The sequence below is a fragment of the Capra hircus genome, chromosome 12 (assembly GCF_001704415.2).
Source record: "Capra hircus breed San Clemente chromosome 12, ASM170441v1, whole genome shotgun sequence".
Classification (NCBI taxonomy): Eukaryota; Metazoa; Chordata; class Mammalia; order Artiodactyla; family Bovidae; genus Capra; species Capra hircus.
Genome location: NC_030819.1, coordinates 49,796,506 through 49,820,092, shown reverse-complemented (window position 1 = coordinate 49,820,092; position 23,587 = coordinate 49,796,506).

Here is a 23,587-nt window from a genome sequence, read left to right as displayed (position 1 = left end):
GGCATTTCTCTTGCTCTTTCTGCCATATCAAGACACAGGGAAAAGATGAAAAAAATGGCTGTTTACGAATTTACCAACCACTGAATCTGTTGGAGCCTTGATATTAGACTTCCCAGGTTCTAGACTGTGAGAGATGAATTTGTATTGTTCATAAGCCACCAACTGCATGGTATGTTATAGCAGCCTAAAGTGACTAAGACATGTTTATTATATGATTTTTAAAAAGCTATAATGAATTACAGTTTCCCCCAAATTTGTTATCCATTGTGCCAATTTCTCATTGTTAAAGACATGCAAACTATATATAGTCTGCCTACAAAGCAATCATTTAAGAACCATATTTAATCAGGAAATTGTGTATAAGTACATACATCCTACAGTGAGAGCATGTTCATTATACATAGATGATTTGAAAGTGAAAGTGAAGTCGCTCAGTAGTGTCCAACTCCTTGCAACCCCATGGACTGTAGCCTACCAGGCTCCTCTTTCCATGGGATTTTCCAGGCAATTGTACTGGAGTGGGTTGCCATTTTCTTCTCCAGAGGATCTTCCCGACCCAGGGATCGAACCCGGGTCTCCCACATTGTAAATAGACGCTTTGCCGTCTGAGCCACCAGGGGAGTCCTCAGTAAAGTGAAAGTGAAAGTCGTGTCCGACTCTTTGTGACCCAATGAACTATACAATCCATGAAATTCTCCGGGCTAGAATATTGGAGTAGGTAGCCTTTCCCTTCTCCAGGGGATCTACCCAACCCAGTGATCGAACCCAGGTCTCCTGCATTGCAGGCAGATTCTTTGAGCCACAAGGCAAGCATAGATGATTTACTGCAATTTAATTTTATTATAGAGAATTTGATGCAATTTGCAGTTAAGGCATAAAACATTTTATTTTTTCTCGTTTAAATGAGAAAGACTCATTTCTGTGATGCTTTGCAGAAAAATCCTTTATCTTAAAAATGCATTTTGCATTGCTTGTGCCTTTTAAATTTACTACTTATGTAATTATTTGCATTGTACCAGTTTCTAAATGCCTCTGTTATTTTCACAATGTAAAGATTTCTATTAAATAAGTGATGTGAGTTTTGCTCATCAAAAATGAAAATATTATTTCCATTTAAAAACACTTCTTGCTAGTTAATTTTAATTAATATTTTATGTGCTGATACACAATGATGGATTGATATTGACAAAGATGATTTTAATATCCCTTCAGCTTTACTAAAACTTAGACAGGTTTCCTCCTGACTATAGGCTTCGGATCTCCCTTCATTTAAAAACATGTAACTGCAAATTTTTTCTCTTCTTTTTGGAGATGTAAATCTTATACAAGGCAAGTACGTTTTTCTCAAGGACCTGGAAGCCATCCTTTTGAAATGTTATTCTCAAAGAAGATGTGAAGTAAAAGTCACCCAGTCACGTCTGACCCTTTGGGACCCCCTGGACTGTAGCCCGACAGGGTCTTCTGTCCGTGGAATTATTCAGGCAAGAATACTGGAGTGGATTGCCATTCCCTTCTCCAGGGAATCTTCCTGACACAGGGAAGATATCATCCTTATTCCCAGCTTCTGTGGGAACTCATGAGCCTAAGTTTAATAAGCACCAATTACCAAACCGTGATGGACTAATCACATTCACCTACTATCTCTACAATACTCCCTACCCCAGTACTTTTTCACTAGCTCACCCCATTGCTGAAAAACTCTGCTGCCTTTTACTTCAAAGGAATTGAATTCAATGTCACCTCTATTGTGGTAGCCTTAAATAAAGTGTAATAAATTTCTTTATTGTTTCAAAAAATGTCCATTATAAATTTTTCTTTGTTAATGTGGTACAAGGCACATTTATTCTTTAAAAAATACTTTCAAAAATTAGGAGTAAAATATATTTAATAAAAGCTAACACTGGACAAAAATTGCCCTCCCCTTGCGTCTAGTCCCTGGGAAATACACTTTTACCTTGTCACTCCTCTTTCCAAACTTAACATTTTGCCAGTATGTAAATCTAGTCAATAGGGTTACTAGTTTGTTGTCATTTAATTCATAAAATCTGTGATTTAGTTAAATGATAAAACATGAAGTTTTTAAAAGGAAGCTCAAGAACAAATTTATTCCTGGAAAATCTATTGAGTGTTAAGTGAAACTGAATACTTTTGGCAAAATAGAAATCTATGCACATTGCATTAGTAACTGATGTCTTTTGAATCCTCTCTCAAAATGCTCAGTAGAACAATTTCCCTATAAATTGTAAGAGAAACAATACACGGAATTTTCAATTATTATTATGGAATGTCCTTGCCATTTCTACTCTTTTTACCTCTTTTGATAAAATTCAAATTACCCCAACAATGGCTGGTAATTAGCAAGAATGATTTCTTCATTTCTGTGAAATTTGTATGATCCCTCCTTCCAATTAATGCCTTAGAAATCATTCCTCTCCCTCAAAAAGTTGGCTTTTCAAGAGCTTTTTCATGAAGGTTATTGTTGAATAAAGGCTTATACTAATAATATTTCACTTGATTTTACCCCACAAAAGGTATCTTCATGTCTTAAATTATGCTTACACAATTTAATTTCTATATAGTACTGCATAAATGTATACATATAAAATGGTATATATTTATGCTATACAAATATGGCACTATTCTGTTCTGAAGCTATATCATGAAAATATAAAAGCTTTTGCCTTTTCACACATAAATATTATAAAATGAATTATTCACAACAATTATTTTAAGCTATTTTTTTGACACATCAGTCTCAAGAGGGATTCTGATCAGGTAAGTTTGGAAATTTATCTGACTGAAACCCAGGAACTCCAACATCGCCACTTTACAGCATATACTGAATAGAGCACAATTTGTACATCACAGAAGCTTCAGCTGAAGACAATATGTAGTCCTGGCCATGAGTTTCTACAGATCTCAACCGATCCTATCGTTCAGAGTAAAGCTCTGAATCAGACACTTCATAGGGATTCATTATTTATATTTGTCTATTTAAAGCTTTAATAAATTCAACTCAGAGGAACTGTTTCATTCTTTTTGTGGTTGGCTGCTTTTATTTTTGCTTTTGTTTTCAATCTATCTTAGCTTTAGACTATTTGCTTTGTTTTAATACTACCAATTCTGTGAAAATATTTTGGAAAATTATATTCAATTACTTTTGAGAAAAAAAATATTTTTATACAATTTTCTCCTATTTTTAGATACTGTTTCTTTTCTTTTACCTAAAGCAGTTTTCTTATATCCCTTGACCATCTTCATGCATTCCAGATATTTATTTCTAATATGTATATTTATGAATTTTTAATCTTTTTGTTTTCTAGGGGAAATATTTGTTCGTTTATATTTTTGTTATAAATTTTGTATATTTTGAAAAAATATATAATATCTACATGGAACTATTTAATCATTATTTAAATATATAAGATTTAATCATAAATATTATTAGAACAATTATTTTAATTTACTACTTTTGGTGCTAAAAATAATAAGCAGAAATTCACAGATTTTATCTGTATTTCATGTTTCCAGAGATCAGCCAAATAAACCTTTTTGATTCAGATTAAACTGAGAATATTTTTCAGTGCCATCAATAATGCTTACAATGTTCACAGTTCCACTAAGATTGTCATAGCAATAATAAATAAAATACAGTGACTAGCTTTAACAGAAAAATTGCAAGTGAAATATTTTGAAATGGAGTATAACTAGAGTAATTATTAAAAGACATTGAAACAAAACCAAATAGAATGTATTTATGCTCTTGAGTGCTTTGCAGAAATCCTTTCAGTCTTGAAGCAAGTTTGAGTCTGTGCTTTGTGTGTCAGGTAAAACATAGCAGGGGGTGAAATGAATTCATCTTTCTGTCTTCAAGTAAACTAAAAGCAATTTCTGTCTTCCCATGTGGTCACTTGAGGTGCTTATGTTCAGGCTAATGATATCAGGCACCCTCAAGTTGTTTAAGTATTCATGAAGTAATTAAATTCTCATTAACATATAAATAAAAGAAAACTGAAAACAAGTTTAGCAGGCACCTAACATCTGTTCTAATGCTTTTAAGTATTAAAATGTGCCACACACAGAAGGAAAAGTGCATTCTCTTCTGGAAAGTATTTTGTATAGATTATTTATAGAAACTGTAATTAAACTGATTTGGCATATTAAAAATTGCTAACAGCAGAACGTTATTTAGATAATTTGTTGGTTTCTGTCACCTAAATAAGGAATTAAAAATAGATATAGGAAAAGAAAATTGGGTTTTATTTGTTTTACATTTCAGATAAGATTATACAAATAATAGAAACTTATTTCCATTTTAAAATAAGATGTTTAAAGTTCAGTTTACACAAGCATGCATCCAATTTTGCAGCTGCAAACAAAAGCTCTTTTCATCGTAAATTATAAATTGGCTTCAGTGCTTGTCCAGTGTTACCCCCATATATACCCCTTCCCCTCCTTTGAAAAGGAACAAATTACTTTTATAGAAGTTTCAGAAGGAAACTACTAAGAGAAAGAGCAAGAACTGGTTAGAAACAATTAGGCCCAAGATGGTGGAAGACTTGACTTCCAGTAATCTTGAGCCTCATTGTAATACATTAATATGCTAAATGACACACCCCACCAGCACCATGACAGTTGACAGTTGCCGTGACAAGAATCAGAAAAGCCCATACAAAGACTGAAAAAGAGAGTGTCATCAGTTCCAGGCCCAACCCACATCCATGTTCTCACATAAGTGATAAATATTTCTGCCATTCCTTTCAACCCCCTGTCTTTTACCTTGACCCACCTATATACTCAGTGTCTCCACACAAATTGGGTGGAAGGGTTGGCTCTTAAACTAGATTCCCACTTCTTCATTCTTTGGTCATTGAATAAATCTTGTGCTGTTCCAGTTTCAGCATTTGTTTTGTTATCGCCTGTATAAAACAAGTTTGAAAAGTATCTCCCTGGCCTAGTCAAGAAGTCTCAGCCTGGGACAGAACCTTGGCATAGGTACAATTGTTCAACCTGGTAACATAAGCATTTCTCCTAAATTTACCTTATTCTTATAATTTCCTCTTTAACATCTTTTGTACATGAATTTGTCAAATGGTAAAGTGAAATGTTCAAAGAGTGTCTTGTCTTTCATTATTAACCATCTCATTCCATGCTATATTCTGCTTACACAAGATTACTCCCTGCTATGTTTTTTTTATAACTACAAACTTCCCAAACTTTTTGCTGTTTCCCAAATTTTCTAAATAAAATTTGCCATTCAAATAAAGTCAATTCACTTATCTTACCTGAGGTTGTTAAATCTATACGTGTAAATGTATGGAGGAGAATGTTTCATGTGTCTCTTGGCCATCTGTATGTCTTCATTGGAAAAATGTCTTTTGAGGTATTATGCCAATCTTTTGACTGGGCTGCTTTTTTATTGAGCTAAATGAACTACCTGTATATTTTTTAAGATTAATCCCTTGACAGTTGCTTCATTTGTGAATATTTTCTTTCATTCTAAAAGCTGTCTTTTCATCTTCTTCATGGTTTCCTTTGCTGCGCAAAAATTTTCAGGTTTAATTAAGTTCTCCATGTTACTTTGTTTTTATTCTCATTACTCTAGGAGGTAGGTCAAAAAAGATTTTAATGTGCTTTATGTAAAAAGTGTTCTTCCTATGTTTTCCTCTAAGAGTTGTATAGTGTCCAGACTTACATTTAGTTCTTTTATCCATTTTGAGTTTATTTTTGTGTATAATGTTAAAGTGTTCTAATTTCATTCTTTTACATGTAGATGTCCATATTTCCAAAATGCTGGACATTTTCAGCATCATTAATTATTAAAGAAATGCAAATCTAAACTACAATGAGGTATCAACTCATACAAATCAGAATGGCCACCATAAAAATTCTACAAAAAATAAATGCTGAAGAGGGTGTGGAGAAAAAGGAACTCTCTTGCACTGTTGATGGGAATGTAAATTAATACAATGACTATAGGGAACAGTATGGAGATTCCCTAAAAAACTAAAAATGCAACTACCATATGACCCAGCAGTTCTAGTACTGCACACATGCTCTAAGAAAATCATAATTCAAAATGAGATATGCACTCCATTGTTCATTGCACTATTTACAGTAACCAGAGAGTGAAAGTAACCTAAATGTCCACTGATAGATGAATGGATAAATAGATGTGGTACCTATATATACAATGGAGTATCACTCAGCCATTAAAAGGAACAAATTTGGTGATTTGTAGAGATGTAGATGAATCTAGTGATTGTCTTACAGAGTGAAGTATGTCAGAAAGAGAAAAACAAATATCATATATTAACATCTATTCCACATATAGGTGAAACCTAGAAAACAAGTAGAGATGAGCTTGTATACAGGGTGGGGTAAGAGATATAGATGTAGATAAAAGAACTGTGGACATGGGAGTGGAGGCATGATGGATTGGGAGTTTGGGATTTATATATATACACACTACTGTGTGTAAAATAGATAGCTAGTTGGAACCTGTTCTATAGCACAGGTAGTTCAACTTAGTGCTCTGTGCTGAACTAGATGAGTGGGATGCAGGGAGGGTGGGAGGAATACTCCCCAAAAGGGATATATGTATGTTCTGCTGTGCTTGGTCACTCAGTCATGTCCAACTCTTTGTGACTTCATAGACTGTAGCATGCCAGGCTACTCTGTCCATGGGGATTCTCCAATCAAGAATACTGGAGTGCATTGCCATGCCCTCCTCCAGGGAATCTCTCAACCCAGGAATTGAACTTGGGTCTCCTGCATTGTAGGCAGATTCTTTACCAGCTCAGCTACCAGGAAGCCCAGATATATGTATATATATAGTTGACTCACTTCAGTGTGTATATATGGGCTTCCCAGGTGATATTAGTGGTAAAGAACTCACTTGCCAACATAGAAAACATAAGAGATGTGAGTTCAATCCTTGAGTTGGGAAGATCCCCTGAAGGAGGGCAATCAACTCCAGTATTCTTGCCTGGAATCCCATGAACAGAGGAGCCTGGTGGGCTACAGCCCATAGGGTTGCAAAGAGTCAGACATGACTGAAGCGACATAGCATGCATGCACACACACACACACACACATACATATACATATATATATATACACACACATACATGCATATGCTCTAAAAATAAACAAATGTAAGGAGACTGCAGAATAAAAATATTGTAAACAAAGTATAAGTGGAATTGGAATAGTAGGGGCAGATGATGTAATTTTTCTTCTACCCTTCTAAGCTATTGTCTGCAGCCCCTATATTATATATGAATTGAGATGAGAAAAGCAAATACAAATCTATTAATACTATTATTTGATGTATATATTGAAGACCCAATATATCTTCAAGTGAAACAATTGCACAAAGCACCTGTTGAACACAAGCAGAGGACCTCAGACACCTAAGAGGACACAAAAAATTTCCTGCATAACTGGGTAGGACAAAACACAGAAAAGGAAGAAAAAGAAAAAAAGAAAATGGGATGGGACCTGCAACCCTGAGAGGGGGGAGTTGAAAGGGAGAAGAGGTTAATTCACCTGGGGAAGACAAACTACACAGCATGGGGGGGGGAGGGGTCCTGATTCCTCTGCTGGGATCAGACCTAAGCCCCCATAAGGGGAGTACAAAATCCTGAAAGGTAGATATATTAATCAATATGAGTTCTCTCAGAGGTCCCCATCTCAGCATGAAGACCTGAGTACCACCCAACAGCCTGCAAGTCTAGTGCTGGAATATCTTAGGCCAAACAACAAATGAGAGAGGAACAGAGCATTATCAAATAGCAAACAGGTTGCTCAAAGTGATAATAAGCTCACTGACACCCCAAAACATACACAGTGACAAAGTCTTGTTAGAGGGACAAGACCCAGCTCTAACCATAGATAGAAGACAGCAGTATTTCCTACTAGGAAGGCTACACAAACCTCTGAAACAACCTCAAACACCAAGAGGTAGACAACAGAAGCCAAAAAAAATATGCTCCTTCATTCTGTGGAAAAGAGACCACAGACACAGTAAGTTAGACTAAATGAGATGATAAAGAAATATTTTACAGACAGAGGAGCAAGGTAAAAACCTACAAGACCAACTAAATGAAGAGGAGATAGGCAATCTACTTGAAAAATAATTCAAAGTGATAGTAAAGATGACTCAAGATCTTGAAAAAGAATGGAGGCACAGATTTAGAAAATACAATAAATATTTAACAGGGACTTAGAAGAACTAAACAACAAAAACAATAGCAGCAAAAAAGCAATAACACAAGAACAAATTAAAAAAATATACTAGAAGAAAAAATAGCAGAATAATTGAGGCAGAAGAATTGATGAGTGACCAGGAGATAGAATGGTGGAAATCACTGCAACACAATAAAATAAAGAAAAAATAATAAAAAGATTTGAGGACTGTCTCAGAGATCTCTAGGACAATGTTAAATGCACAAAAATTCAAATTATAAGGGTCTCAAGAGAAGAAGAGAAAGAGAATGAGGAAAAACATGAAGAGGTTGTAGTCAAACAATCCCTAACATGGGGAAAAGTCACCCCAAATCTAGGAAGAGCTGATAGTCTCATACAGGATAAACAGAAGGAGAAACATGTCAAGACATATATTAATCAAACTAATAAAAATTAATACAAACAATTAAAAATAGCAAAGAAAAGCAACAAGTAACATACAAGATAATCCTCATAAGGTTACTCGCTGAGTTTTCAGCAGAAACACTGAAGATTATAGAATGGAGTGCCATGATATGTTTAAAGTGATGAAAGGGAAAAACCTACACCAGTAATATTCTATCCATCGAGGTTTTCATTAAGATTCAATGGAGAAATCAAAAGCTTTACTAGAAGAAGCTAAAATAATTCAACATCATCAAACCAGCTTTGCAACAAATTCTAAAGGACTGTCTCTAGGCAAGAAACACAAAAGAATGGAACAACAAAAGAAGAAGAAGAAGAAAAAAAGATCTATGAAAACAAATCACCCAAAGAAACTTGCAGCAGAAGCAAGCCTATGTATAATTACCTTAAATGTAAATGAATTACCATTCTAAAAGGCAGACTGGCTGAGTGGATGCAAAAACACTGGCTGAATGGATGCAAAAACAAAACCCATATATATGCTGTCTACCTGAGACCCACTTCAGACCTAGAGATGTATACAGACTGAAAGTGAAGGGATGGAAAAAGATACTCTATAGAAATGAAAAACAAAGAAAGCAATACTTTTATCAGGAAAAAAAAATAGATTTTAAAATAAAGACTGTTAAAAGAAACAAGGAAGGATGTCATGTAATTATAAAGGGATCAGTTCTAGAAGATATAACAATTGTAAATACATGAGCACCCACATGAGAGCACCTCAAGGCTTAAGGCAAATGTTAACAGCTATAGGTGGGGAAATCAATAGTAACACACTAGTAGTGGGGGACTGTAACACCCCACATATATCAATGGATAGATCATCCAGACAGAAATATAATAAGGAAACACAAGCCTTAATCACACATTAGATCAGATAGATATGTTGATATTTATGACATTCCATCCCCAAGCAGTGGGATATGCTTTCTTTGCAAGTGCACACTGAACATTCTCCAGAATAGATCACATATCAGGTGACAATTCAAATTTTGGTATATTTAAGAAAATTGAACTCATAAAATTATCTTTTCCAACCATAACACTATAAGATTAGAAATGAATTATAGGGAAAAATATTAAAAAAACATAAATTCATGAAGACAAAACAATTTATTACTAAATAATCAATGGACAACTGAACAAATCATAAAGGAAAAAAAAATACCTAGAGAAAAACAACAACAAAAACATGCAGTCCAAAACCAATGTGACTCAGCAAAAGCAAATCTAAGAGGGATGTTTCAGATGTTCAGTTGCTAAGTCATGTCTGACTGTTTGTGACCTCATGGACTGCAGCACACCTGGCTTCCCTGTCCTTCACTATCTCCAAGAGTTTGCTCAAATTCATGTCTATTGAGTCAGAGATGCCATCCAAACACCTCATCCTCTGTCATTCTCTTCTCCTCCTGCCCCCAGATTTTTTTCAGCATCAGGATCTTTTCCAATGAGTCAGCTCTTTGCAATGAGTGACCAAAGTATTGGAGCTTCTGTTTCTGCATCAGTCCTTCTTATGAATATTCAGGGTTGATTTCTTTAGGACTGACTGATTTGATCTCCTTGCTCTCCAAGGGACTCTCAAGACTCTTATCCAGCACCACAATTCAAAAGCATTGATTCTTCATTTATAGCAATTGCTTATAGCAATACAACCTTATGTCAAGAAATGAGAAAAATCAGAAACAATCTTGCCTTACATGTAAAGCAACTAAAGAAGAAATAAAGAAAACTCTAAGTTAGTAGAAGGAAATAGATCATAAAGACCACAACTGAAATAAAGGAAATAGATTTGAAAAAAATAATAAAGATTAATTAAGCTTAAACCTGGTTCTTTGAAAAGTTGAACAAAATAAATCTTTAAATGTCTTTCTTTTGATGACAGACTCATCAAAAAGAAAAAGTTGATGACAGAAACCAGTGAAATTAGAAATGAAGAGTGAGAAGTTATGACATACCACAGAAGTGCAAAGGATCATAAGAGATTATCCAGAGGTAAATAATCCTCTTGCTAATGCAGGAGACACATGTTCAATCCCTGGGTCAGGAATATCCCTTGGAGATGGAAATGGCGACCCATTCCAGTATTCTTACCTGGAAAATCTCATGGACAGAGGAGTCTGGCAGGCTACAGTTCATGAGGTCATAAGAAAGTTAGATCCAACTTAGTGACTAAACAACAATAATAAGAAATCATACACAGTAAAAGTGACAACCTACAATAAATGGACAAATTCTTAAAAGATGCAGTCTTTCTGAACCAGGAACAAATAGAAAATATAAACAGACTAATCATAGGTACTGAAATTGAAACTGTGATTAAAAATCTTCCAAGCAGCAAAAGTCCAGGACCATATGGCTACACAGACTAATTCCAACAAACATTTAGAGAAAAGTTAGCATCTACACTTCTGAAACTCTTCCAAAAAAGTGTAGAGAAAGGCGTATTCCCCAGTTTATTCTATGAGACCACCATCACCTTGTAAGGAAAAAAAAGTACAGACAAAGATGTCACAATAAATGAAAATTGCAAGTCAATATCACTGGTCAACATATATTAAAAAATTCTCAATAAAATACTAGCAAATGATATTCACCGATACATTAAAAGGATTATACATCATGATCAAGTATGATTTATTTTCTTTAATACAAGTAAATCAATGTGGAACATAATATTAAAAAATTGAAGAATAAAAACCATATGATCATATGATGCAGAAAAAAGCTTTTGACAAGTTCAACATCCATTTATGATAAAAATACTTTCCAGAATGTGGGCAGAGAGAGAACTTCCTTCAATATAATAAAGGCCATACAGGCCAAACCCACAGATAACTTCATTTTCAATGGTAAAAACATGATAGTATTTCCTCTAAGACCAATAACAAGAGAAGGATGTCCACTCTCACCACTATTATTCAACATAGTTTTGAGAGTCCTAGTGACAACAACCAGAGAAGAAAAAGAAATAAATGAATCCAAATTGAAAGATAAGAAATAAAATTGTCACCATTTGCAGATGACATGGTACTATACAAAAACAAACAAACAAACAAAAACTTTAAAAAAGATACCAAAAAATCTATTAGCTCATCAATGAATTGGCAAAGTTTCAGGATACAAAAGTGATACACAGAAATCTCTTGTATTTCTATAAACAACAATGAAAGATCAGAAAGAGAAATCAAGGCATCAGTTTCATTTACCATTATAAATATGTAGGCATAAACCTTCCTAAGGAGGCAAAAGACCTGTACTCAGAACACTGTCAGATATTAATGAAAGAAATCCAAGATGACACAGATGGAGAGACATACCATATTCTTGGATTGGAAGAATCCATATTGCGAAAATGGCTATGCTAGCCAAAGCAATCTATGGATTCAATGCAATCCCTATCAAAATACCAATGAAACTTTTCAAATAGCCAGAACAAAAAACAGAGTGAAGTAAGTCAGAAAGAATAACACCAATATAGTATTCTAATGCATGACCGTATATGTGAGACAGCAAAAGAGACACAGAGATAAAGAACAGACTTTTGGACTCTGTGCAAGAAGGCAAGGGTGGGATGATTTGAGAGAATAGCATTGAAACATGTATATTACCATATGTGAAATAGATTGCCAGTCCAGGTTTGATGCATGAGACTGGGCGCACTGGGCTGGTCCACTGGAATGACCCTGGGGATGGGATGGGGAGGGAGGTGGGAAGGGGTTCAGGGTGGGGGATGCATGTACACCCATGGCTGACTCATGTCAAGATATGGCAAAAACCACTACAATATTGTAAAGTAATTAGCTTGAATTAAAATAAATAAATTAATTTAAAAAGTCACCTTGTATGGAGACACAAAAGAACATAAAGAATCAAAGCAATCTTGAGAAAAAATGCAGAGTTGAAGGAATCAGGCTCCCTGACTTCAGACTATACTACAAAGATATAGTAATTAAGACTGTATGATACCAGCAGAAAACAGAAACAGAGATTAATGGAATAGGATAAAAATCCCAGAGATAAACCTACATAACTATGGTTACCTAGTCCATGACACAGAATGCAAGAATATACAGTGGAGAAAAAGCTTTTTCTTTAATAAGTGGTGCTTATTAAAAACTGAACAGCTCCATGTAAAAAATGAAATTAGAACACTAACACCATATAAAAAATAAACTTAAAATGAATTAAAGACCTAAATATGAAGCTGGACACTGTAAAACTCTTAAAGGAAAACATAAGTACACCTCACTGCAATATAAATTGTAACAAGATCTTAATTGACTCACCTCCTAAAGTAATGAAAATAAAAATAAATAAATGAATAAATGGGATCTAATGAAACTTAAAAGCTTTAATGGGCAGAAGGTCCTAATAGACAGAAGATCCTCGTTTCTCCAAAAAAGGCATGTATCTGGTTAAAAAGCACATGAAAAAATGCTCAGCATTGATAATTATTAGAGAAATGGAAATCAAAACTACAATATGGTATAACCATTTACAATGGTCATCATAAAAAATCCATAAATAATAAAGACTGGAAAGGGTGTGGAGAAATGGGAACCATATGACCCTGTTGTTTGGAATGTAAACCAGTGCAGTCATTATGGAGAGTAGTATGGAGGTTTCCTTTAAAAACTTAAAGTGGAGCTAACATAACCCAGTAATCTAATTTTTAGCCTTATATCCAGAGAAAATCACCATTCTAAATGATACGTGCACCCTAATGTTCATTGCAACACCATTTACAACAGCCAGGATATGGAAGCAACCTCAATTGTCATCGACAGAAGAATGGATAAAGAGGACATGTCACATATACACAATGGAATACTACTCAGATATAAAAAAGAATAAATAACGCCACTTGCAACAGCATGGATGAACTTAGATACCATCATACTGAATGAAATCAGTCAAACGGAGAAAGATAAATATCATATGATATCATTTATACACAGAATCTGAAAAAAAATTTTACATACATAACTCTATTTCTATGCAGGGAGCAGCAGAGGATGAGTTGGTAAGATAGCATCAGTGACTCAATGGACATGAATCTGAGCCAACTCCAGGAGATAGTGAAGGACAGGGAAGCCTGGCATGCTACAGTCCATGGGGTTGCAAAGAGTTAGACGTGACTTAAAAACTGAATACAAACACATGGAGAAAATAAACTACAGTTACCAGAGGTGAAGGGGAGGGATAAATTTGAAGACTGGAAACTCTACTCAATATTCTGTAATAGGCTATATGGGAAAAGAATCTTTAGAAACTTGGATATATGGATATGTATAACAGATTCATTTTGCTGGATATCTGAAACTAACACATTGTAAATCAACTATAGTCTAATTAAAAAAATAAACAAGGTTTAAAAAATGAGTATCTTAGAAATGGCTTAGATCTCAGACTTTAATAACTTCAGCTAAAGGAAAAAGATATAAAGGTGTAGGGGAGGTCAGTAATAGGGAGTTTGACCAGAAAAAGGTAGTAAATGAGAGTAAGGTTTTTAATGTAGATTTAATTCAGTCTTTCTACTTTGATATAGGTCTAAATTTTTCTGCAGGGATTAATGTTTTCCCTTGTTGGTAGAAAGAGAAAGAGGAGCACTTCACAAATTTATGTCCATTTAGGCAAATAAGTAAGGGTATGTGTATTTTCATATATATCTTCTCAGTTGCCTTCAGTTCAAAACAATCCTTATGACAAAGTGGTATAGGGGTGGTATATTCTTCTACCTTTTAAAATACTCTTACTATTTAGTATCTTTGAATGCAACTGAATATTAATTGTTACTCCTAAATATTTGTATTTAAACTTTTCATTTTTGTGATCATTCTCTAAAATACTATACATGATTAGAGGAATACAAAGCAGATGTTTTGATTGGTAAAATAAAGAAGAAAATAAAACAAAAACATGTGGATTAGATTTCAAAGAGTTTTATATCATTCTTAAATTTTTTCCCCTCTTTTTCCTTGGTAGAAGAAGCTTAATTTAAATAGAGAATAATCTTTAAAATAGATTAAACATCCCTAAGTGAAATTTTTATTATTATTTTAATGTATTTATTTTAATTGGAGGATAATTGCTTTACATTATTGTGGTGGTTTTTCCCATATATTGACATGAATCAGGCAAAGGTGCATATGTGTCCTCCCCATCCTGAACCCCCTTATCTCTCTTCCCACCCCAATCCCTCTGGATTGTCCCAGAGCACAGGTTTTGGGTGCCCTGCTTGATGCACCAAACTTGCACTGGTCATCTATTTTATGTATAGTAATATACATGTCTCAATGCTGTTCTCTCAAATCATCTCACACTTACCTTCTCCTGCATAGTCCAAAAGTCTATCCTTTACACCTGTGTCTCTTTTGCTCCCTTGTATATAGGATCATGGTTACCATCTTTCTAAATTCCATTTATATATGCATTAATATACTGCATTGGTGTTTCTCATTCTGACTTACTTAACTCTGTTTAATAAGCTCCAGTTTCATCCACCTCATTCAGTTCAGTTCAGTTCAGTTGCTCAGTCGTGTCCAATTCTTTGCAACCCCATGGATTGCAGCTCGCCAGGCCTCCCTGTCCATCACCAACTCCTGGAGTTTATCCAAACTCATTAGACTGACTCAAATGCGTTCTTTTTGATAGCTGATTAATATTCTATTGTACCACAACTCCCTTATCCATTCATCTGCCAATGGACATCTAGGTTGCTTCAGTGTCCTAGCTATTCTAAAGAGTGCTGCAATGAATATTGGGGTACTTGTGTCTCTTTAGGTTCTGGTTTCCTCAGTGTGTATATCCAGCAGTGGGGTTGCTGGGTCATATGGCAGTTCTATTTCCACTTTTTAAAGGAATCTCCACACTGTCCTCCATAGTGGCTGTACCAGTTTGCATTCCCACCAACAGTGTAAGAGGGTTCCCTATTCTCCACACCCTCTCCAGCATTTGTTGTTGGTAGACTTTTGGATGGTGGCTATTCTGACTGGCATGAGATGATACCTCATTGTGCTTGTGATTTGCATTTCTCTGATAATGAGTGATGTTGAGCATCTTTTCATGTGTTTGTTAGCCAGATGTATGTCTTCTTTGGAGAAATGTATGCTTAGTTCTTTGGTCCACTTTATGATTGAATTGTTGACTTTTCTGGTATTAAGCTGCATGTGCTATTTATATATTTTGGAGATTAATTGTTTGTCAGTTGTTTCATTTGCTATTATTTTCTCCCATTCTGAAGGCTTGCTTATAATTTCCTCCATTGTGCAAAATACTTTAAGTAGGTCATATTGTTTATGTATTTATTTTTATTTCCATTACTCTGGGATGTGGGTCACAGAGGACCTGCAGTGATTGATGTCAGAGAGTGTTCTTCCTGTTTTCCTCTAAGAGTTTTATAGTTTCTGGTCTTACATGTAGATCTTTAATCCATTTTGAGCTTATTTTTGAGTATAGTATTAGAAAGTGTTCTGGTTTCATTCTTTTACTTGTGGTTGACCAGTTTTCTTAGTACCACTTGTTAAAAAGATTGTCTTTTCTCCATTGTATATTTTTGCCTCCTTTGTCAAACATAAGGTGTCCTTAGGTTTGTGAGTTTATCTCTGGCTTTCTATTTTGTTCCATTGGTCTATATTTATGTTTTTGTGCCAGTACCATAGTGCCTTGATGACTGTAGCTTTGTAGTATATTCTGAAGCCAGAATTATATGTTTTATAATTCCTCCAGTTCTATACTTCTTTCTTAAGATTGCTTTGACTATTCGAGGTTTGTTGTGTTTCCATACAAATTGTGAAATTATTTGTTCTAGTTATGTGAAAAACGCCATTGGTAACTTGATAAGGATTTTGTTGAATCTATAGATTGCTTTGGGTAGTAAACTCGTTTTCACTATATTGATTCTTCCAGTCCACAAACAAGGTATATTTCTCCATCTATTTGTGTCATCTTTGATTTTCTTTCATCAGTGTTTTACAGTTTTCTATGTATAGGTATTTTGTTTCTTTAGGTAAATTTATTCCTATATATTTTATTCTTTTCATCACAATGGTGAATATGCTTGTTTCCTTAATTTCTCTTTCTGTTTTCTCACATTTAGTGTATAGGAATGCAAGGACTTTCTGTGTATTAATTTCATATGCTGCAACTTTACTATATTCATTGATTAGCTGTAGCAATTTTCTGGTGGTATCTTTCTTTAGGGTTTTCTATGAAGATCATGTCACCAGCAAACAGAATTTTACTTCTTCTTTTCCAATTTGAATTACGTTTATTTCTCTGATTGCTGTGGCTAGGACTTCCAAAACTTTGTTGAATAGAAAATACTTAGTTCATTAATTTAATTAGTATTTAATTAATCATTCATATAATACGAGTTTTCTAGGCACAAAAACAGAAATGGATAAATGAAACAGAATAGAGAGCTCAGAATTAAACCTACGCTTATATAGCCAATTAATTTATGACAAAGGAACATAAAAGGTGACTAACATCACTGCATCATTAAGCATCAGGGAAATGCAAATCAAAAGCACAGTTAGATATCACCTTATATCTGTTAGCATGTCTATTATCAAAAAAAGTACAATATAACAAATGTTAGCAAGAATGTGGGAAAAGGAACTTACGTGCACAGTTGTGGCAATGTAACTTGGTATAGCCACTATGGAAAATAGAATGGTTTCCTCAGAAATTTAAAAGTAGAATTAATATACTATCTAGCAGTGCTTTTTGGGTTATTTATCCAAAGAAAACAAATACACTAATTTACTATATATATGTAAGTTACTTCAGTAGTATCAGGCTCTTTGCGACCCTATGGATTGCAGGTTTCTAGGATCCTCTGTGGGATTCTCCAGTCAAGAACATTGAAATGAGTTACTGTACCCTCTTCCTGTGGATTGTCTCAACCCATAGATTGGACCTGCATCTCCTGTGGATCCTGCATTGCAGACAGGTTCTTAACTGCAGGGGAAGCCCATATATATACACCTACATTGCATATCAGGCAGAGTCTTTAATATATATATATACCCATATTCTAGCATTACTTACAATAACCAAGTTATGGAAAAAAGCCAAGTATCCAATGATTGGTGACTGGATGGAAAATACTGTGGAATATGGATTATTATTCAGCCATAAAAATGAAGGAAATCCTGACATTTGCAATAATATAGATGGATCTTATGGGTGTAATTCCAAGAGAAATGTTAGACAGATAAAGAGTTATTGTATGTCCAGATGTTCAAGCTGGTTTTAGAAAAGGCAGAGGAACCAGAGATCAAATCGCCAATTTCCGCTGGATCATCAAAAAGCAAGAGTTCCAGAAAACATCTATTTCTGCTTTATTGACTATGCCAAAGCCCTTGACTGTGTGGATCACGATTAACTGTGGAAAATTATCCTGACCTGCCTCTTGAGAAACCTATATGCAGATCAGGAAGCAACAGTTAGAACTGGACATGGAACAACAGACTGGTTCCAAATAGGAAAAGGAGTACGTCAAGGCTGTATATTGTCACCGTGCTTATTTAACTTCTATGCAGAGTACATCATGAGAAATGCTGGGTTGGAGGAAGCACAAGCTGGAATCAAGATTGCCGGGAGAAATATCAATAACCTCAGACATGCAGATGACACCACCCTTATGGCAGAAAGTGAAGAAGAACTAAAGAGCCTCTTGATGAAAGTGAAAGAGGAGAGTGAAAATGTTGGCTTAAAGCTCAACATTCAGAAAACGAAGATCATGACATCCAGTCCCATCACTTCATGGGAAATAGATGGGGAAACAGTGTCAGACTTTATTTTTTGGGGGGCTCCAAAATCACTGCAGATGGTGATTGCAGCCATGAAATTAAAAGACACTTACTCCTTGGAAGGAAAGTTATGACTAACCTAGATAGCATATTCAAAAGCAGAGACATTACTTTGCCAACAAAGATCTGTCTAGTCATGGCTATGGGTTTTTCAGTAGTCAAGTATGGATGTGAAAGTTGGACTTAAAGAAAGCTGAGCACAGAAGAATTGATGCTTTTGAACTGTGGTGTTGGAGAAGACTCTGGAGAGTCCCTTGGTCTGCAAGGAGGTCCAACCAGTGCATCCTAAAGGAGATCAGTCCTGGGTGTTCACTGGTAAGGCTGATGCTGAAGCTGAATACTTTGGCCACCTCATGTGAAGAGCTGACCCATTTGAAATGACCCCGATGCTGGAAAACATTGAGGGCGGGAGGAGAAGGGGATGACAGAGGATGAGATGGTTGGATGGCATCACCGATTCAATGGATGTGAGTTTGGGTCAACTCCAGGAGTTGTTGAGGGACAGGGAGACGTCGTGTGCTGTGGTTCATGGGATCGCAAAGAGTCAGACACGACTGAGTGACTGAACTGAACTGAAGCCCAAAGTTCACTATTTTTGTTTGCTTTTGAGGATCCATTTGATTCCTCTACCCAATTACCTTGGACAGTGTTGGCTCAAGTACTTCTAGATAGTCCTTACTTGTTTGAACAGGCTTTAGCTAATGACCAGCTGCCTTTCAGGCACCAGGGCCTATAAAAATTGTCCAGTATGAAGATGACATTCTCCTTTGCACTGACACAGAAGTACAATGTGACCAAGCTACTTGGGATCTACTTCATTATTTAGCCCAATGCAGCTACAAAATATCAAACTATAAAGCTCAGATATGTCAATGAGAATGTAAATATTTAGGACTCAAACTGTCACAGGGAGTTCAATCCCTGGGAAAAGAAAGAATACAATCCATTTATAACATCCTTTTCCTAATACTCTTAGAAAACCCCATAATTTCCTTGGCATAACTGGTTATTGCCAAATTTGTATTCCCAAATATGGAGAATTATCTTTACCTTTATATAAATTACTAAAAGAGACTCAACAATCAGGACAAAAAATATTACAATGGGAACCTGGAGAAATAGATTCATTTAAGACTTTAAGGGGGGCAGTCCCAAGATGGCAGAGGAATAGGTCGGGGAGACCACTTTCTACCCCACAAATTCATCAAAGCTCATTTGAATGTTGAGCCACTTCCACAAAACCACTTCTGAATGATGGTAAAGGATACTAGGCACCCAGAAAGCCCATTCTTTTTGAAAGGAGATAGGACAAAATATAAAAGACAAAAAACAGAGACGAAAGACTTAGGGACCTAGACCTATTCTGGGGAGGGAGTTGTGAAGGAGGAGAAGTTTCTACACAGTATGAAACCCTCCCACAGGTGAGTCTTTGGGGAGTTTTGGAATCTCAGAGAGCAACATAATTTGCATCATCAGTTCTTAGGGTAAGGACTGGGCCTGAATGCCCTGGGACAATCTAAGGGAGCTACTGTGAGGTAGCAACCCAAATCGTGGGATCACCAGAGAGGTAAACAAAACACAAAACCACAAAACATTCCCATGAAGGCTCTAACACACAGCTTGGTGAGCTCACAGAACAAAGTATTGAGCGAATACCAAAGGAGAGCTAGCTGGCTATTTATAGGCCTCTCCTTGCCCCCCTGTACCCCGCTGGAGGCAGAGAGGCAGGTGAGCCTGACCAAAGGTAAGGGGCTGCTGCAATCTTGGCCCCAGAAACGGCATCTTCTGCCAAACTATAACCAGGCTCCCAGTTGCTAACCACATCTTCCTGGAATCCAGGTTGGTTGACATCTGCCAGGATGTTACAACTTGGGATCAGCTCCCCAGAGGAAACCCATGGCACACCTGAAATGGTGCTCTCATGGTGCAACAGGAAAACCAGTTGGCTAGGACTAGGGAGGTGATTAAGACCTACTATTACCTTGCAAAATAAGACATTATTTTTAAAACCAATTTCATATATATATATATATAATTTTGTGATTCATTTTGTTTTGTATTTTTTATATTGCATTTTTGAGAGTCTAACCTCTATTCTAGATTTTTAATCTTTGCATTTTGGTATTTGTTATCAACATTTTACCTTTAAGAATCTAATCTTCAGTATTCATCTTCACTTGCAGATTTGATTACTGCTCTTTCCCTTTTGACAGTCTCTTTTCTCCTGCAGGTCACCTCTATTTCCTTCCCCCCACCTCTTCTTTTCTATACCTAAATATGTGAATCTCTCTGGGTGTTCTGGACTGTGGAGAACACTTAGGGAAATGATTACTGGCTAGATTGCTCTCTCCCCTTTTGACTCCCCCTCTTCTCTTCCTGGTCACCTCTATTTCCTTCCTCCCTCTTCTCTTTTCTATGTAACTCTGTGAATCTCTTTGGGTGTCCTTTACTGTGAAGAATTGTTTCACCATTAACCTAGATGTTTTATCATATATGCTTATGGATGGAGAAGTCTTGAGGTTACTGTAAGAGAAAGACTGGAAGCCAGAAGCAGGGGGGTTAACTCCAGAATGAGAACATCAGAGGACTCCTGACTCCCAGGGACATTAATAGACAAGATCGCACCCCAAAATCTCCATACCTACACTGAAGCCAAGCTCCACCCAAAAGCCAACAAGATCCAGACATACCACACTAATTCTGCAGCAAAGCAGGGACACAACGGTGAGCATAAAAGACAGGCTGCTCAAAGTCATGCCAAGCCCATAGACACCCCCATACTCAATACTGGACACTTCATTGCACTCCAGAGAGAAAAAATCTAGCTCCACCCACCAGAACACAGAGGCAAGCTCCCCAACCAGGAAAACTGACAAGCCACTGGTCCAACCCCACCCACAGTAATCAGACTCCACAATAAAGAGGAACAATGAACATCCAGCCTACAGAAAGGGCACCCAAAACACAGCAATCTAAACAAAATGAAAAGGCAGAGAAATATTCAGCAGGTAAAGGAACATGATAAATACCCACCAAACCAAATAAAAGAGAAGGAGATAGAGAGTCTACTTGAAAAAGAAATTCAGAATAATGATAATAAAGAAGATCCAAAATATTGGCAACAAAGTGGAGTTAAAGATAAATAGACTAGAGACAAGGATTAAGAAGATACAAGAAATGTTTAACAAAGCCCTAGAAGAAATAAAGAAGAGTTAACCAATAATGAATAATTTGCAATAACTGAGATCAAAAGCACTCTGGAGGGAACCAGTGGTAGAATAATTGAGGCAGAAGAGAGGATAAGTGAGGTGGAAGATAGAATGGTGAAAATAAATGAAGCAGAGGGGGGGGAAAAGAATTAAAAGAAATGAGGACAACCTCAGAGACCTCTGGGACAAGGTTAAACACCTCAATATTCAAATCATAGGTGTCCCAAAAAAAGAAGACAAAAAGAAAGGACATGAGAAAATACTTGGGGAGATAATAGTTGAAAACTTCCCTAAATTGGAGAAGGAAATGGCCATCCAAGTCCAAGAAACCCAGAGAGTCCCTAACAGGATAAACCCAAGATGAAACAACCAAAGACACATATTAATCAAATTAATGAAGATCAAACACAAAGAGCAAATTTTAAAATAAACAAGGAGCAAACAATGAATAACACACAAGGGGATCCCCATAAGGATAACAGCTGATCTTTCCATAGAAACTCTTCAGGCCAGAAGGGAAGAAAAGCCTACAATCAAGATTACTGTACCCAGCAGTGATCTCATTCAGCTGTGAAGGAGAAATCAAAATCTTTACAGACAAGCAAAAGCTGAGAGAATTCAGCACCACCAAACCAGCTCTTCAACAAATGCTAAATTATCTTCTCTAGACAGGAAACACAGAAAAAGATTATAAAATCAAACACAAAACAACAAAGTAAATGGCAATAGGATCATACTTATCAATAATTACCTTAAATATAAATGGGTTGAATAGTGAATAGTGAAGTTGCTTAGTTATGTCCGACTTTTTGCAACCCCATGGACTGTAGCCTACCAGGCTTCTCCATCCATGGGATTCTCCAGGCAAGAATACTGGAGTGGGTTACCATTTCCCAACCAAAAGACAAAGACTGGCTGAATGGATACAAAAACAAGACACCTATATATGTTTTCTATAAGAGACCCACTTCTAACCAAGGGACACATACAAACTGAAAGTGAAGGGATGGAAAAAGTTATCTCATGCAAATGGACACCAAAAGAAAGCAGGAGTAGCAATACTTCACAGACAAACTAGACTTTGAAATAAAGACCGTGAAAAGAGACAAAGAAGGACACTGTCTAATGATCAAATGATCAATCCAAGAAGAAGATATAGCAATTATAAATATGTATGCACCCAACATAGGAGCACCTCAATACATAAGGCAAATGCTAACAAGTATGAAAGGGGAAATTAACAGTAACACACTAATAGTGGGAGACTTTAATACCACACTCACACCTATGGATAGATAAATCAAACGAAAAATTAGCAAGGAAGCACAAGCTTTAAATGATACAATGGGCCAGTTAGAACTGATTGATATCTATAGGACATTTCATCCCTAAACAATTAATTTCACCTTTTTCTCAAGTGCATATGAAACATTCTCCAGGATAGATCACATTCTGGGCCATAAGTCTAGCCTTGGTAAATTCAAATAAACTGAAATCATTTCAAGTATCTTTTCTGCTCACCATGAGATAAGATTAGATATCAACTACAAGAAAAAAAAACTATTAAAAATACAAATATATGGAGGCTAAACAACACATTTCTGAATAACCAACAGATCACTGAAGAAATAAAAAAGGAAATCAAAATATACATAGAAACAAATTAAAATGAAAACCTGACAACCCAAAACCTATAAAAGCAGTAAAAGCAGTGCTAAGAGGAACGTTAATAACAATACAAGCTTACCTCATGAAACAAGAGAAACAAAAATACACCCTAACTTTACAACTAAAACAACTAGAAAAAGAAGAAATGAAGAACCCCAAAGTTAGTAGAAGAAAAGAAATCATAGAAATAAGAGCAGAGATAATTGAAAAAGAAAGGTGGCAACAGCAAAAATCAGC